Source organism: Lineus longissimus, chromosome 7 (assembly GCF_910592395.1).
Source record: "Lineus longissimus chromosome 7, tnLinLong1.2, whole genome shotgun sequence".
NCBI classification, from domain to species: domain Eukaryota; kingdom Metazoa; phylum Nemertea; class Pilidiophora; order Heteronemertea; family Lineidae; genus Lineus; species Lineus longissimus.
In genome coordinates this window covers 15,145,819-15,161,948 of record NC_088314.1, presented here as the reverse complement: position 1 = coordinate 15,161,948, position 16,130 = coordinate 15,145,819, and the positions used below count along the sequence as shown (strand labels likewise).

At 47.0% G+C, this 16,130-nt stretch overlaps 6 non-coding genes and 5 pseudogenes across 6 annotated transcripts; all 11 read right to left on the bottom strand.

Annotated features, from left to right (window-relative positions):
- Positions 1-3,994: 3,994 nt before the first annotated feature.
- Positions 3,995-4,184, bottom strand: LOC135491828 (U2 spliceosomal RNA). Its single transcript, XR_010447933.1, has one exon. It is a non-coding gene; the product is annotated as a U2 spliceosomal RNA (small nuclear RNA).
- Positions 4,185-5,110: 926 nt separating this feature from the next.
- Positions 5,111-5,300, bottom strand: LOC135491797 (U2 spliceosomal RNA). The gene has a single exon (XR_010447910.1). It is a non-coding gene; the product is annotated as a U2 spliceosomal RNA (small nuclear RNA).
- Positions 5,301-6,298: 998 nt separating this feature from the next.
- LOC135491849 (U2 spliceosomal RNA) lies at positions 6,299-6,405 on the bottom strand (annotated as a pseudogene).
- Positions 6,406-7,329: 924 nt separating this feature from the next.
- On the bottom strand, positions 7,330-7,519 carry LOC135491796 (U2 spliceosomal RNA). The gene has a single exon (XR_010447909.1). It is a non-coding gene; the product is annotated as a U2 spliceosomal RNA (small nuclear RNA).
- A 998-nt stretch (positions 7,520-8,517) lies between these two features.
- Positions 8,518-8,624, bottom strand: LOC135491848 (U2 spliceosomal RNA; annotated as a pseudogene).
- Positions 8,625-9,548: 924 nt separating this feature from the next.
- On the bottom strand, positions 9,549-9,738 carry LOC135491795 (U2 spliceosomal RNA). The gene has a single exon (XR_010447908.1). It is a non-coding gene; the product is annotated as a U2 spliceosomal RNA (small nuclear RNA).
- A 998-nt stretch (positions 9,739-10,736) lies between these two features.
- On the bottom strand, positions 10,737-10,843 carry LOC135491846 (U2 spliceosomal RNA; annotated as a pseudogene).
- Positions 10,844-11,768: 925 nt separating this feature from the next.
- Positions 11,769-11,958, bottom strand: LOC135491794 (U2 spliceosomal RNA). Its single transcript, XR_010447907.1, has one exon. It is a non-coding gene; the product is annotated as a U2 spliceosomal RNA (small nuclear RNA).
- A 998-nt stretch (positions 11,959-12,956) lies between these two features.
- LOC135491845 (U2 spliceosomal RNA) lies at positions 12,957-13,063 on the bottom strand (annotated as a pseudogene).
- A 925-nt stretch (positions 13,064-13,988) lies between these two features.
- Positions 13,989-14,178, bottom strand: LOC135491793 (U2 spliceosomal RNA). Its single transcript, XR_010447906.1, has one exon. It is a non-coding gene; the product is annotated as a U2 spliceosomal RNA (small nuclear RNA).
- Positions 14,179-15,176: 998 nt separating this feature from the next.
- On the bottom strand, positions 15,177-15,283 carry LOC135491844 (U2 spliceosomal RNA; annotated as a pseudogene).
- Between the last annotated feature and the right edge of the window lie 847 nt (positions 15,284-16,130).

Sequence of the window (16,130 nt, the reverse complement as noted above, 5' to 3'; positions counted from 1 at the left end):
CTGCACCATAGTGCTTCTTTTAATCAATTCCATTTTGTTTGACCATAAAAATTTAAACAATAATTTCACAAACCCGGTACAATATTTCATTGGCAATTTCATAATTCTCGCTCCGTACCATAATTTAGAAACGAGGACGGTTTTTATCACCAAAACTTTCCCTATAAAGGACAGGTGTCTATTTTCCCATAACTTTATTGTTTTCCCCACTTTTTCCATGATTTTCTTCCAATATGTCTTCCCACAAGGCCCTGCCTTGTTCCAGGGTATCCCCAAAATGTTTGAAATTTTCACTATATATTTCCTGTACTCTATAGGGATGTTTTGGTGCGAAAAACCGCCTAACAATAATATTTCTGTCTTTGATATATTTATATCAGACCCCGAGGCTTGGCCGAAATCATTGTATATGGAGAATAGAGCTCGTATACAGGGTGCTGCAATCGGGTGCGTGGCATCATCCGCAAAGGCAATGTTTTTAACCTCTTGTTTTACGTTAGGCAGCTTAATGCCCCGCACCCGTTCGTCGGAGCGCACGGCGCAGGCGAGCGGCTCCTGGCAGAGTACAAACAGCAGCGGGGACAGACTGCAGCCCTGTCTAACTGATCTGCCCACCCTGAATGTCCCTGACAGGAATCCATTCACCAGCACCCTACTCTCCGGCGCATCATACAGCACCCTCATCCATCTCATAAAATTTCGGCCAAACCTCATGGTCTCTAAACATTGAAATAGCCATTCATGAGATACTAAATCGAAGGCTTTTCGGAGGTCAACGGCCACCAGTGCACCCCCGGAGTCCGCCGCATGTTCGATGACGGTTTGAATATTGAACAGTTGATCATTGATTGATCTTTTGGGGACTCCGCATGCCTGATCAGGGTGCACCAGGTCGCCCATGACCCCCGACAGTCTCGACTTTAAAACTTTGGTGATAATCTTATAATCTACCGTTAGCAAACTTACAGGTCTATAATTTTTAATATCCCTCGGATCCCCTTTTTTGAACAAAATAGATATCACTGCCGTTTTCATCGTTCCCCCCAGTTTTTCCCGTAAAAATACATTATTTATAGTCTCTACCAAATCGTCCCCCAATAGCTCCCAGTAATACAAATAAAACTCTTTTCCTAACCCATCAATCCCCGGTGATTTTCCCGCCTTCATATTTTTTAATTCCCTCAAAACCTCCCCTGTAGATAACAAACCCTCCAATTTATTTTGTTGTTCCCCAGTTAGTTTCTTATGGATTTTTGATGCGAACCTGTCCCTAGCCACCTTTACCGTATCACCTTTCCTATATAAATTCTCGTAAAACCTTTGTACCTCTTTTAAAATTTCATCTTGTTCTTCTAAAACCTTTCCATTTTCATCCTTTAACTGATCAATAACTGTCTTTGTCCTCACTTCTACCTTGAAAAAATCAGTGGTCGGTGCTTCCCTCTCCTCTATGAATTTTGCCCCCGCCCTCACTTTTGCCCCCTCCAAATCTGCCATTTCCAATTTGCTCAATTCCCCTCTTACTTCCCCCCACCGCCTTGTAATGTCCACCCCTCTGTCCCTCTCCTTCCCCAAAAAGTCCAACTCCCTCTCCAAAGCTAAAATACCTTCCCCTCTCTCCCTGTTCACCCTCTTACCATTCCTTTTGAAGATCCCCTGTAACTTTTGTTTCCCCTTCTCCCACCACTCTATTGGACACCCAAAATTTCCCTTCCTTTTTTGCCAACCCTTCCAAAACTGTGTTACCTCCCTTACTGTCCCCTCTTCCCCTAATAGGCTATTATTAATTTTCCAAAATCCCTTTCCCATTTTCTTCTTCCCTGTACTTTCTACCGCACCCAACACACCGTAATGGTCTGTAAAAACCAGTGGGACATGATCTACCTTACCTACCTTTAAATTCGTATAAATACGGTCAATTCTGGACCTAGTTTGGCCTCTATAAAAAGTGAAACTATCTACCGTGGGATTTAAATCCCTAAATGCATCTTTAATATTTAATAAATCTATAATCTCCTGCCAAAGCTTTTTATACAAGATGTCCCCTGGTAACAAAGTCCCCGTCCCTCTATCGTTCCTTCCCGAAGCAAAATTAAAGTCCCCCCCTAAAATCCACTGTTCCCCCCTAAATTTCCTCACATACTCTTTTAGCTTTTGACAGAAGATTATAGCTTTATCGTGGTTTTTAATTGGATTCTGTGTGGGCATGTATACAGAGAGAACATGCGTGCCGGACCCCAGGCGCACATGGCATATTCTCCCCTCTAACCCCCCTGGAACTACAAACTCCCTTTCTACAGCAGTTCTGGTAATGATGGCCGCGCCTGCATGGGCCTGGCTACTGCTATAGAAATGAAGTCCGTAGTTCCGATTAATCCATGGTCCCAAATTGTCCGGCACCACATGCACTTCCTGTATACATGCCACATCACACTTTAACCTTACTATTTTATTTAAAACACTCGTCCTTTTTTCATATAACCCGTTCACATTCATTGAGACCACAGTTACCGCCATTAATATACAGATGAAAATAAAGAGAGGATCCATTAAGTTAATGTTTGAAGGGTTTTGCAGGCACATTCCGACCCCTCCCTGGCGGGCTACGCCTCGGGCGTGGTGGCACCCCCAAGTTGGGCTTTTTGACCACCGGTGTAGTTTGATCTTTAACAGATCGGTCTTCTGGGCTTTTTTCTACCCTATCATTGCCCCTCTTGGCAGTGCCCTCACGCCGCTCTGCATCCCCGTCGGGAGTAGTCGGCCTGCTACCCGCAAAACCCTTCAAAATTCTTTCCACATTCGTTGGTGAATCTAAATCGATGCTTAGGGGTCTCGATAAGTCCCTTACTTCATTGTCACTGTCTTCTAACACTTCTTTTGCTGTTCTCAACCTATCTTGCACTTCTGTGGGCGTATCCCACACCGACTCTTCCCCTCTCCTCCTATTCTTCACCACTTTCTTCCATTCTCCCGGTTTCACGACATTCGTTTCTCCCGCGCCTCCATTTCCTTCCCCGTCACCCTTCTCCGTCTCGCCATCTTCGACACACACTCCCAACTCCTCAGACCTGCCAGCTACGTTCTCTTCTTTCCCGTCAATCGACTCCTTCTCGTTGTTCACCATGCTTCTCTCTCCTTCCTTTTCCACACTCCTCACCACACTTTTCACCCGTCTCTCTTCCTTCTCACTCTGCTCCTCTCCTACTCCTAACAGTTCTGTGCATTCATATCGATAGTGCCCCTTTCTCCTACATCTATAACACGTGGATTCACCCCTTAGCTCATCTTCTTGTCCCCTGTACCATGTTCGGAATCGGTTTCCTTTGATGTATATCACCTTGGGGACCTTTGCCCCCACATTCATTATAGCCGTCACAGTTCCACTTTCAACCGTCCCGTATTCTCTTAACATCTCCCTCTTTACTGCCTTCACCAGTCCGTATTTTTGCAACCCTTCCCTCACCCATTCTACATCACACTCTCCCGGATAGTTATGGATTTTTACATAGCGACTAGTGTGGAATCTCTTAACCTCAAAGTCAATGGCCTTTTCCATCCATAACCCTACCCCGTCTACTTCTAACACTGCAGGGGCTTCCTCCATTTGGGGGTCCCCCTTCTCGAATCTCACACTAAAGTGCCCTTGGCTTACTTTCATCACTGTTTTTATACTTTCTATGGGGATTCCCCTTTCTACCAATGCCTTCACAATCTTGTACTGTTTAATTTCACCATCGTCCTTATTAGTTCTATAGTCAACCGACCTATCGCTTCTATTAATGACTTCAATAACTTCTGCCTCATAGGCCCCATCTTGATATGCCACGGCGCCGGCATACGTCGACGCCATGACTTAAAACGTTATTTACAGTGTATGTACAGTGTATGTACACCCTAGGCGTTGGCAAGTTGAAATAATTGGTGCAGAAACACAAAGGCTTAAAACTCGGTCCACACAAAGGCTCCAGCCAACTGAATAAAACGAATTGTTCACAAAAGGTCCAACTAAAACGGAATCGGTGCTGTAAAACGTCACATAGTGCTAAACGAAATCAACGAAATCAACGAAATAAATAAACGAATATGGCACGTGCTGCTCCCCGACCTGACTTGGAGTAAACTTGGAGTAAACAGATAAGAACAGATACTACACTTTGATCTTAGCCAATAGGCCGAGAAGCGATGCCGGCGTCGGCTTCGAAAATTCTACATGTTGCAAACGGCGTGAATTGTCCAAGCCGTGACGTTTCGGCTGCGTGTGACGTAGTTGATTTGGTCAACGCCAGATGGCAGCAGACGACGTTGCAGGTGCCAGTGTCCTCGGGAATCGACAAGGCAAATTGTCCGTGGAGCGAGGAGTGTCCCCCCCAGCACAGTAGTTCCTTAGAAAGTCGAAGGACGCGCCTCGTCCCGCGGTGGCCAAGCTGTTCTGGGCGTGTGACTGGCTTCGCGGGCCCTGGGAGTTCGAGGTGAGTCCGTCCGATTAGGGCGTCTGAATGTAGGTCGCAAACACCGCGCGGAACGACACAAGCCAATCGAGGCGGTGAGCAAGTTATTTCCAAGCGAATCTTCCAACGGCAACCGACGGAGAACTATTCCAAGCATGCCCACCTTTTCACACGCGTTTCATGTAGGCCTGGCGCTGCTCTTTCGACTGGCGGGGGCCCCCCCCCCCCCCCCCTCCCCCCGTTCGAGTGCCAAATTCGGCCCTGAACGTCGAGCACGGCCAGTTTGAGCCCTCACTGACGTCACTGTCGCCACTGTCGCCAGGGACACGTGGCTGCCTGGCTGCGGTGACGTCATCGATATCGTCACAGGGGCTTCCCGTCACCAGGGAGGTCGTCTGCGGCCAGGAAGCCATTTAGGCGCCAGACAGAGCTCGGACACGAGGTTATTCGACCAAACTCTTGCCTTGATTTAATGCCCACACACAACTGTACCGGTATCTGTTCTTGATCTGCCTAGCTTCTGATACATATTTAGTTTAATTGAATCACCTGGCCCCAGGACCCCCACCCCGACCCCTCCCCCTCCCAAGCTCGGTAAGGCATGGGAAAGGGAAGTTAACAATGGGGAAGGGCATTTGGGGAAAGGTCTATTGTTGGTTTGTTTATTATGGGCCGATCCTGGAGGTACTGCAATACCAGGCCAACCCGTGGCGAGAGCGGAGCAAGCCCCTGACATCTCGCCGAGGTCCAAAAATCAGTTTAATATCGAAGCACCTCAATGAGGTGCGTATCAGATATTAAGCTGATAAGAACAGATACTTTTTTTTTGCAGCATAAACCCGCAGTGGGTATCTTTTATTTCACGTATCCAAACGGGCATATACAATTATTCATTTACAATTACTGTATACAGGGGTTTTACAAAAGATGTATCTATTTGTTTAAAATTTTTCATTATTTTACTGTGAGCCCGTCCGGTGCCGTCCCGACGCCCGTGCTGAAAGCCCTATTGGCGAGACAGCACTCGGCGTCGCGACGGCCCCGTCGATCCCACAGTACTCCATATGGAATTGGGGGACTACTGCGAAGCCGCCCCCGAACCGTCCCGATGCCCAGACCGACGTCATACTTTGTGTCGCCGACCCCGGCACCGAAACGGCCCGTTGCCGTCCCCACAGTACTCCCCTTACGCTCTCTGTGAACCCAGACTTAGTATTTACAAAACATACATACATATACGCCTTCCAAATAATGTCCATTGAAACTAATTTTCACTTTATAATCTTAACTGTTTACTTTTTTTGTTTTAGCACCAATGGAAGAATTAATTAACATGTGAGCACCAAGTATATACGTGTACGGAATATTCAAAACTATTGGCACCACTTATTGCATTTTGATATTTAACATTTTATTATTTTTGTTGTAGCACCAATAGAAACGGAACATTTAATTATCTGATTAAATCAATGTGGATAAAACGTGCCAGTGTAAATTGAAGGCATACTAACATAAAATAATAACATAATAACATAAACCATAAAGGTTTAAAACATAAATTAATAACATAATTCATAACTCATGTTTAAAACAATGTGCCTATAGTGCTCAATGGCAAGTATATACATATGTGCGCCCAGTGCAAAGGGTCGAGACCATCCATCTGGTCTCATTCTGACCCCTGCTTGGGAACTGGGCTAATCTAAGTCGCCAAAAAATTTTATACTATGTTTTAAAATTCACATTTCTGTGCGTGCGTTCAATTAATACCCTATATACATATATTTACAATATTTACAACTAACTATGCAAGATGTAAAATGCAAAAAGAATGAAGGAAAAAGAAAACAAGAGGGAAAAAAATATATTTTTGAAGGAAATTGAACAGTGGAATATGGCAGGTTCGGATAAGAACAGATACTACACTTTGATCTTAGCCAATAGGCCGAGAAGCGATGCCGGCGTCGGCTTCGAAAATTCTACATGTTGCAAACGGCGTGAATTGTCCAAGCCGTGACGTTTCGGCTGCGTGTGACGTAGTTGATTTGGTCAACGCCAGATGGCAGCAGACGACGTTGCAGGTGCCAGTGTCCTCGGGAATCGACAAGGCAAATTGTCCGTGGAGCGAGGAGTGTCCCCCCCAGCACAGTAGTTCCTTAGAAAGTCGAAGGACGCGCCTCGTCCCGCGGTGGCCAAGCTGTTCTGGGCGTGTGACTGGCTTCGCGGGCCCTGGGAGTTCGAGGTGAGTCCGTCCGATTAGGGCGTCTGAATGTAGGTCGCAAACACCGCGCGGAACGACACAAGCCAATCGAGGCGGTGAGCAAGTTATTTCCAAGCGAATCTTCCAACGGCAACCGACGGAGAACTATTCCAAGCATGCCCACCTTTTCACACGCGTTTCATGTAGGCCTGGCGCTGCTCTTTCGACTGGCGGGTGCCCCCCCCCCCCCCCTCCCCCCGTTCGAGTGCCAAATTCGGCCCTGAACGTCGAGCACGGCCAGTTTGAGCCCTCACTGACGTCACTGTCGCCACTGTCGCCAGGGACACGTGGCTGCCTGGCTGCGGTGACGTCATCGATATCGTCACAGGGGCTTCCCGTCACCAGGGAGGTCGTCTGCGGCCAGGAAGCCATTTAGGCGCCAGACAGAGCTCGGACACGAGGTTATTCGACCAAACTCTTGCCTTGATTTAATGCCCACACACAACTGTACCGGTATCTGTTCTTGATCTGCCTAGCTTCTGATACATATTTAGTTTAATTGAATCACCTGGCCCCAGGACCCCCACCCCGACCCCTCCCCCTCCCAAGCTCGGTAAGGCATGGGAAAGGGAAGTTAACAATGGGGAAGGGCATTTGGGGAAAGGTCTATTGTTGGTTTGTTTATTATGGGCCGATCCTGGAGGTACTGCAATACCAGGCCAACCCGTGGCGAGAGCGGAGCAAGCCCCTGACATCTCGCCGAGGTCCAAAAATCAGTTTAATATCGAAGCACCTCAATGAGGTGCGTATCAGATATTAAGCTGATAAGAACAGATACTTTTTTTTTGCAGCATAAACCCGCAGTGGGTATCTTTTATTTCACGTATCCAAACGGGCATATACAATTATTCATTTACAATTACTGTATACAGGGGTTTTACAAAAGATGTATCTATTTGTTTAAAATTTTTCATTATTTTACTGTGAGCCCGTCCGGTGCCGTCCCGACGCCCGTGCTGAAAGCCCTATTGGCGAGACAGCACTCGGCGTCGCGACGGCCCCGTCGATCCCACAGTACTCCATATGGAATTGGGGGACTACTGCGAAGCCGCCCCCGAACCGTCCCGATGCCCAGACCGACGTCATACTTTGTGTCGCCGACCCCGGCACCGAAACGGCCCGTTGCCGTCCCCACAGTACTCCCCTTACGCTCTCTGTGAACCCAGACTTAGTATTTACAAAACATACATACATATACGCCTTCCAAATAATGTCCATTGAAACTAATTTTCACTTTATAATCTTAACTGTTTACTTTTTTTGTTTTAGCACCAATGGAAGAATTAATTAACATGTGAGCACCAAGTATATACGTGTACGGAATATTCAAAACTATTGGCACCACTTATTGCATTTTGATATTTAACATTTTATTATTTTTGTTGTAGCACCAATAGAAACGGAACATTTAATTATCTGATTAAATCAATGTGGATAAAACGTGCCAGTGTAAATTGAAGGCATACTAACATAAAATAATAACATAATAACATAAACCATAAAGGTTTAAAACATAAATTAATAACATAATTCATAACTCATGTTTAAAACAATGTGCCTATAGTGCTCAATGGCAAGTATATACATATGTGCGCCCAGTGCAAAGGGTCGAGACCATCCATCTGGTCTCATTCTGACCCCTGCTTGGGAACTGGGCTAATCTAAGTCGCCAAAAAATTTTATACTATGTTTTAAAATTCACATTTCTGTGCGTGCGTTCAATTAATACCCTATATACATATATTTACAATATTTACAACTAACTATGCAAGATGTAAAATGCAAAAAGAATGAAGGAAAAAGAAAACAAGAGGGAAAAAAATATATTTTTGAAGGAAATTGAACAGTGGAATATGGCAGGTTCGGATAAGAACAGATACTACACTTTGATCTTAGCCAATAGGCCGAGAAGCGATGCCGGCGTCGGCTTCGAAAATTCTACATGTTGCAAACGGCGTGAATTGTCCAAGCCGTGACGTTTCGGCTGCGTGTGACGTAGTTGATTTGGTCAACGCCAGATGGCAGCAGACGACGTTGCAGGTGCCAGTGTCCTCGGGAATCGACAAGGCAAATTGTCCGTGGAGCGAGGAGTGTCCCCCCCAGCACAGTAGTTCCTTAGAAAGTCGAAGGACGCGCCTCGTCCCGCGGTGGCCAAGCTGTTCTGGGCGTGTGACTGGCTTCGCGGGCCCTGGGAGTTCGAGGTGAGTCCGTCCGATTAGGGCGTCTGAATGTAGGTCGCAAACACCGCGCGGAACGACACAAGCCAATCGAGGCGGTGAGCAAGTTATTTCCAAGCGAATCTTCCAACGGCAACCGACGGAGAACTATTCCAAGCATGCCCACCTTTTCACACGCGTTTCATGTAGGCCTGGCGCTGCTCTTTCGACTGGCGGGTGCCCCCCCCCCCCCCCTCCCCCCGTTCGAGTGCCAAATTCGGCCCTGAACGTCGAGCACGGCCAGTTTGAGCCCTCACTGACGTCACTGTCGCCACTGTCGCCAGGGACACGTGGCTGCCTGGCTGCGGTGACGTCATCGATATCGTCACAGGGGCTTCCCGTCACCAGGGAGGTCGTCTGCGGCCAGGAAGCCATTTAGGCGCCAGACAGAGCTCGGACACGAGGTTATTCGACCAAACTCTTGCCTTGATTTAATGCCCACACACAACTGTACCGGTATCTGTTCTTGATCTGCCTAGCTTCTGATACATATTTAGTTTAATTGAATCACCTGGCCCCAGGACCCCCACCCCGACCCCTCCCCCTCCCAAGCTCGGTAAGGCATGGGAAAGGGAAGTTAACAATGGGGAAGGGCATTTGGGGAAAGGTCTATTGTTGGTTTGTTTATTATGGGCCGATCCTGGAGGTACTGCAATACCAGGCCAACCCGTGGCGAGAGCGGAGCAAGCCCCTGACATCTCGCCGAGGTCCAAAAATCAGTTTAATATCGAAGCACCTCAATGAGGTGCGTATCAGATATTAAGCTGATAAGAACAGATACTTTTTTTTTGCAGCATAAACCCGCAGTGGGTATCTTTTATTTCACGTATCCAAACGGGCATATACAATTATTCATTTACAATTACTGTATACAGGGGTTTTACAAAAGATGTATCTATTTGTTTAAAATTTTTCATTATTTTACTGTGAGCCCGTCCGGTGCCGTCCCGACGCCCGTGCTGAAAGCCCTATTGGCGAGACAGCACTCGGCGTCGCGACGGCCCCGTCGATCCCACAGTACTCCATATGGAATTGGGGGACTACTGCGAAGCCGCCCCCGAACCGTCCCGATGCCCAGACCGACGTCATACTTTGTGTCGCCGACCCCGGCACCGAAACGGCCCGTTGCCGTCCCCACAGTACTCCCCTTACGCTCTCTGTGAACCCAGACTTAGTATTTACAAAACATACATACATATACGCCTTCCAAATAATGTCCATTGAAACTAATTTTCACTTTATAATCTTAACTGTTTACTTTTTTTGTTTTAGCACCAATGGAAGAATTAATTAACATGTGAGCACCAAGTATATACGTGTACGGAATATTCAAAACTATTGGCACCACTTATTGCATTTTGATATTTAACATTTTATTATTTTTGTTGTAGCACCAATAGAAACGGAACATTTAATTATCTGATTAAATCAATGTGGATAAAACGTGCCAGTGTAAATTGAAGGCATACTAACATAAAATAATAACATAATAACATAAACCATAAAGGTTTAAAACATAAATTAATAACATAATTCATAACTCATGTTTAAAACAATGTGCCTATAGTGCTCAATGGCAAGTATATACATATGTGCGCCCAGTGCAAAGGGTCGAGACCATCCATCTGGTCTCATTCTGACCCCTGCTTGGGAACTGGGCTAATCTAAGTCGCCAAAAAATTTTATACTATGTTTTAAAATTCACATTTCTGTGCGTGCGTTCAATTAATACCCTATATACATATATTTACAATATTTACAACTAACTATGCAAGATGTAAAATGCAAAAAGAATGAAGGAAAAAGAAAACAAGAGGGAAAAAAATATATTTTTGAAGGAAATTGAACAGTGGAATATGGCAGGTTCGGATAAGAACAGATACTACACTTTGATCTTAGCCAATAGGCCGAGAAGCGATGCCGGCGTCGGCTTCGAAAATTCTACATGTTGCAAACGGCGTGAATTGTCCAAGCCGTGACGTTTCGGCTGCGTGTGACGTAGTTGATTTGGTCAACGCCAGATGGCAGCAGACGACGTTGCAGGTGCCAGTGTCCTCGGGAATCGACAAGGCAAATTGTCCGTGGAGCGAGGAGTGTCCCCCCCAGCACAGTAGTTCCTTAGAAAGTCGAAGGACGCGCCTCGTCCCGCGGTGGCCAAGCTGTTCTGGGCGTGTGACTGGCTTCGCGGGCCCTGGGAGTTCGAGGTGAGTCCGTCCGATTAGGGCGTCTGAATGTAGGTCGCAAACACCGCGCGGAACGACACAAGCCAATCGAGGCGGTGAGCAAGTTATTTCCAAGCGAATCTTCCAACGGCAACCGACGGAGAACTATTCCAAGCATGCCCACCTTTTCACACGCGTTTCATGTAGGCCTGGCGCTGCTCTTTCGACTGGCGGGTGCCCCCCCCCCCCCCCCCCCCCCCGTTCGAGTGCCAAATTCGGCCCTGAACGTCGAGCACGGCCAGTTTGAGCCCTCACTGACGTCACTGTCGCCACTGTCGCCAGGGACACGTGGCTGCCTGGCTGCGGTGACGTCATCGATATCGTCACAGGGGCTTCCCGTCACCAGGGAGGTCGTCTGCGGCCAGGAAGCCATTTAGGCGCCAGACAGAGCTCGGACACGAGGTTATTCGACCAAACTCTTGCCTTGATTTAATGCCCACACACAACTGTACCGGTATCTGTTCTTGATCTGCCTAGCTTCTGATACATATTTAGTTTAATTGAATCACCTGGCCCCAGGACCCCCACCCCGACCCCTCCCCCTCCCAAGCTCGGTAAGGCATGGGAAAGGGAAGTTAACAATGGGGAAGGGCATTTGGGGAAAGGTCTATTGTTGGTTTGTTTATTATGGGCCGATCCTGGAGGTACTGCAATACCAGGCCAACCCGTGGCGAGAGCGGAGCAAGCCCCTGACATCTCGCCGAGGTCCAAAAATCAGTTTAATATCGAAGCACCTCAATGAGGTGCGTATCAGATATTAAGCTGATAAGAACAGATACTTTTTTTTTGCAGCATAAACCCGCAGTGGGTATCTTTTATTTCACGTATCCAAACGGGCATATACAATTATTCATTTACAATTACTGTATACAGGGGTTTTACAAAAGATGTATCTATTTGTTTAAAATTTTTCATTATTTTACTGTGAGCCCGTCCGGTGCCGTCCCGACGCCCGTGCTGAAAGCCCTATTGGCGAGACAGCACTCGGCGTCGCGACGGCCCCGTCGATCCCACAGTACTCCATATGGAATTGGGGGACTACTGCGAAGCCGCCCCCGAACCGTCCCGATGCCCAGACCGACGTCATACTTTGTGTCGCCGACCCCGGCACCGAAACGGCCCGTTGCCGTCCCCACAGTACTCCCCTTACGCTCTCTGTGAACCCAGACTTAGTATTTACAAAACATACATACATATACGCCTTCCAAATAATGTCCATTGAAACTAATTTTCACTTTATAATCTTAACTGTTTACTTTTTTTGTTTTAGCACCAATGGAAGAATTAATTAACATGTGAGCACCAAGTATATACGTGTACGGAATATTCAAAACTATTGGCACCACTTATTGCATTTTGATATTTAACATTTTATTATTTTTGTTGTAGCACCAATAGAAACGGAACATTTAATTATCTGATTAAATCAATGTGGATAAAACGTGCCAGTGTAAATTGAAGGCATACTAACATAAAATAATAACATAATAACATAAACCATAAAGGTTTAAAACATAAATTAATAACATAATTCATAACTCATGTTTAAAACAATGTGCCTATAGTGCTCAATGGCAAGTATATACATATGTGCGCCCAGTGCAAAGGGTCGAGACCATCCATCTGGTCTCATTCTGACCCCTGCTTGGGAACTGGGCTAATCTAAGTCGCCAAAAAATTTTATACTATGTTTTAAAATTCACATTTCTGTGCGTGCGTTCAATTAATACCCTATATACATATATTTACAATATTTACAACTAACTATGCAAGATGTAAAATGCAAAAAGAATGAAGGAAAAAGAAAACAAGAGGGAAAAAAATATATTTTTGAAGGAAATTGAACAGTGGAATATGGCAGGTTCGGATAAGAACAGATACTACACTTTGATCTTAGCCAATAGGCCGAGAAGCGATGCCGGCGTCGGCTTCGAAAATTCTACATGTTGCAAACGGCGTGAATTGTCCAAGCCGTGACGTTTCGGCTGCGTGTGACGTAGTTGATTTGGTCAACGCCAGATGGCAGCAGACGACGTTGCAGGTGCCAGTGTCCTCGGGAATCGACAAGGCAAATTGTCCGTGGAGCGAGGAGTGTCCCCCCCAGCACAGTAGTTCCTTAGAAAGTCGAAGGACGCGCCTCGTCCCGCGGTGGCCAAGCTGTTCTGGGCGTGTGACTGGCTTCGCGGGCCCTGGGAGTTCGAGGTGAGTCCGTCCGATTAGGGCGTCTGAATGTAGGTCGCAAACACCGCGCGGAACGACACAAGCCAATCGAGGCGGTGAGCAAGTTATTTCCAAGCGAATCTTCCAACGGCAACCGACGGAGAACTATTCCAAGCATGCCCACCTTTTCACACGCGTTTCATGTAGGCCTGGCGCTGCTCTTTCGACTGGCGGGTGCCCCCCCCCCCCCCCCTCCCCCCGTTCGAGTGCCAAATTCGGCCCTGAACGTCGAGCACGGCCAGTTTGAGCCCTCACTGACGTCACTGTCGCCACTGTCGCCAGGGACACGTGGCTGCCTGGCTGCGGTGACGTCATCGATATCGTCACAGGGGCTTCCCGTCACCAGGGAGGTCGTCTGCGGCCAGGAAGCCATTTAGGCGCCAGACAGAGCTCGGACACGAGGTTATTCGACCAAACTCTTGCCTTGATTTAATGCCCACACACAACTGTACCGGTATCTGTTCTTGATCTGCCTAGCTTCTGATACATATTTAGTTTAATTGAATCACCTGGCCCCAGGACCCCCACCCCGACCCCTCCCCCTCCCAAGCTCGGTAAGGCATGGGAAAGGGAAGTTAACAATGGGGAAGGGCATTTGGGGAAAGGTCTATTGTTGGTTTGTTTATTATGGGCCGATCCTGGAGGTACTGCAATACCAGGCCAACCCGTGGCGAGAGCGGAGCAAGCCCCTGACATCTCGCCGAGGTCCAAAAATCAGTTTAATATCGAAGCACCTCAATGAGGTGCGTATCAGATATTAAGCTGATAAGAACAGATACTTTTTTTTTGCAGCATAAACCCGCAGTGGGTATCTTTTATTTCACGTATCCAAACGGGCATATACAATTATTCATTTACAATTACTGTATACAGGGGTTTTACAAAAGATGTATCTATTTGTTTAAAATTTTTCATTATTTTACTGTGAGCCCGTCCGGTGCCGTCCCGACGCCCGTGCTGAAAGCCCTATTGGCGAGACAGCACTCGGCGTCGCGACGGCCCCGTCGATCCCACAGTACTCCATATGGAATTGGGGGACTACTGCGAAGCCGCCCCCGAACCGTCCCGATGCCCAGACCGACGTCATACTTTGTGTCGCCGACCCCGGCACCGAAACGGCCCGTTGCCGTCCCCACAGTACTCCCCTTACGCTCTCTGTGAACCCAGACTTAGTATTTACAAAACATACATACATATACGCCTTCCAAATAATGTCCATTGAAACTAATTTTCACTTTATAATCTTAACTGTTTACTTTTTTTGTTTTAGCACCAATGGAAGAATTAATTAACATGTGAGCACCAAGTATATACGTGTACGGAATATTCAAAACTATTGGCACCACTTATTGCATTTTGATATTTAACATTTTATTATTTTTGTTGTAGCACCAATAGAAACGGAACATTTAATTATCTGATTAAATCAATGTGGATAAAACGTGCCAGTGTAAATTGAAGGCATACTAACATAAAATAATAACATAATAACATAAACCATAAAGGTTTAAAACATAAATTAATAACATAATTCATAACTCATGTTTAAAACAATGTGCCTATAGTGCTCAATGGCAAGTATATACATATGTGCGCCCAGTGCAAAGGGTCGAGACCATCCATCTGGTCTCATTCTGACCCCTGCTTGGGAACTGGGCTAATCTAAGTCGCCAAAAAATTTTATACTATGTTTTAAAATTCACATTTCTGTGCGTGCGTTCAATTAATACCCTATATACATATATTTACAATATTTACAACTAACTATGCAAGATGTAAAATGCAAAAAGAATGAAGGAAAAAGAAAACAAGAGGGAAAAAAATATATTTTTGAAGGAAATTGAACAGTGGAATATGGCAGGTTCGGATAAGAACAGATACTACACTTTGATCTTAGCCAATAGGCCGAGAAGCGATGCCGGCGTCGGCTTCGAAAATTCTACATGTTGCAAACGGCGTGAATTGTCCAAGCCGTGACGTTTCGGCTGCGTGTGACGTAGTTGATTTGGTCAACGCCAGATGGCAGCAGACGACGTTGCAGGTGCCAGTGTCCTCGGGAATCGACAAGGCAAATTGTCCGTGGAGCGAGGAGTGTCCCCCCCAGCACAGTAGTTCCTTAGAAAGTCGAAGGACGCGCCTCGTCCCGCGGTGGCCAAGCTGTTCTGGGCGTGTGACTGGCTTCGCGGGCCCTGGGAGTTCGAGGTGAGTCCGTCCGATTAGGGCGTCTGAATGTAGGTCGCAAACACCGCGCGGAACGACACAAGCCAATCGAGGCGGTGAGCAAGTTATTTCCAAGCGAATCTTCCAACGGCAACCGACGGAGAACTATTCCAAGCATGCCCACCTTTTCACACGCGTTTCATGTAGGCCTGGCGCTGCTCTTTCGACTGGCGGGTGCCCCCCCCCCCCCCCTCCCCCCGTTCGAGTGCCAAATTCGGCCCTGAACGTCGAGCACGGCCAGTTTGAGCCCTCACTGACGTCACTGTCGCCACTGTCGCCAGGGACACGTGGCTGCCTGGCTGCGGTGACGTCATCGATATCGTCACAGGGGCTTCCCGTCACCAGGGAGGTCGTCTGCGGCCAGGAAGCCATTTAGGCGCCAGACAGAGCTCGGACACGAGGTTATTCGACCAAACTCTTGCCTTGATTTAATGCCCACACACAACTGTACCGGTATCTGTTCTTGATCTGCCTAGCTTCTGATACATATTTAGTTTAATTGAATCACCTGGCCCCAGGACCCCCACCCCGACCCCTCCCCCTC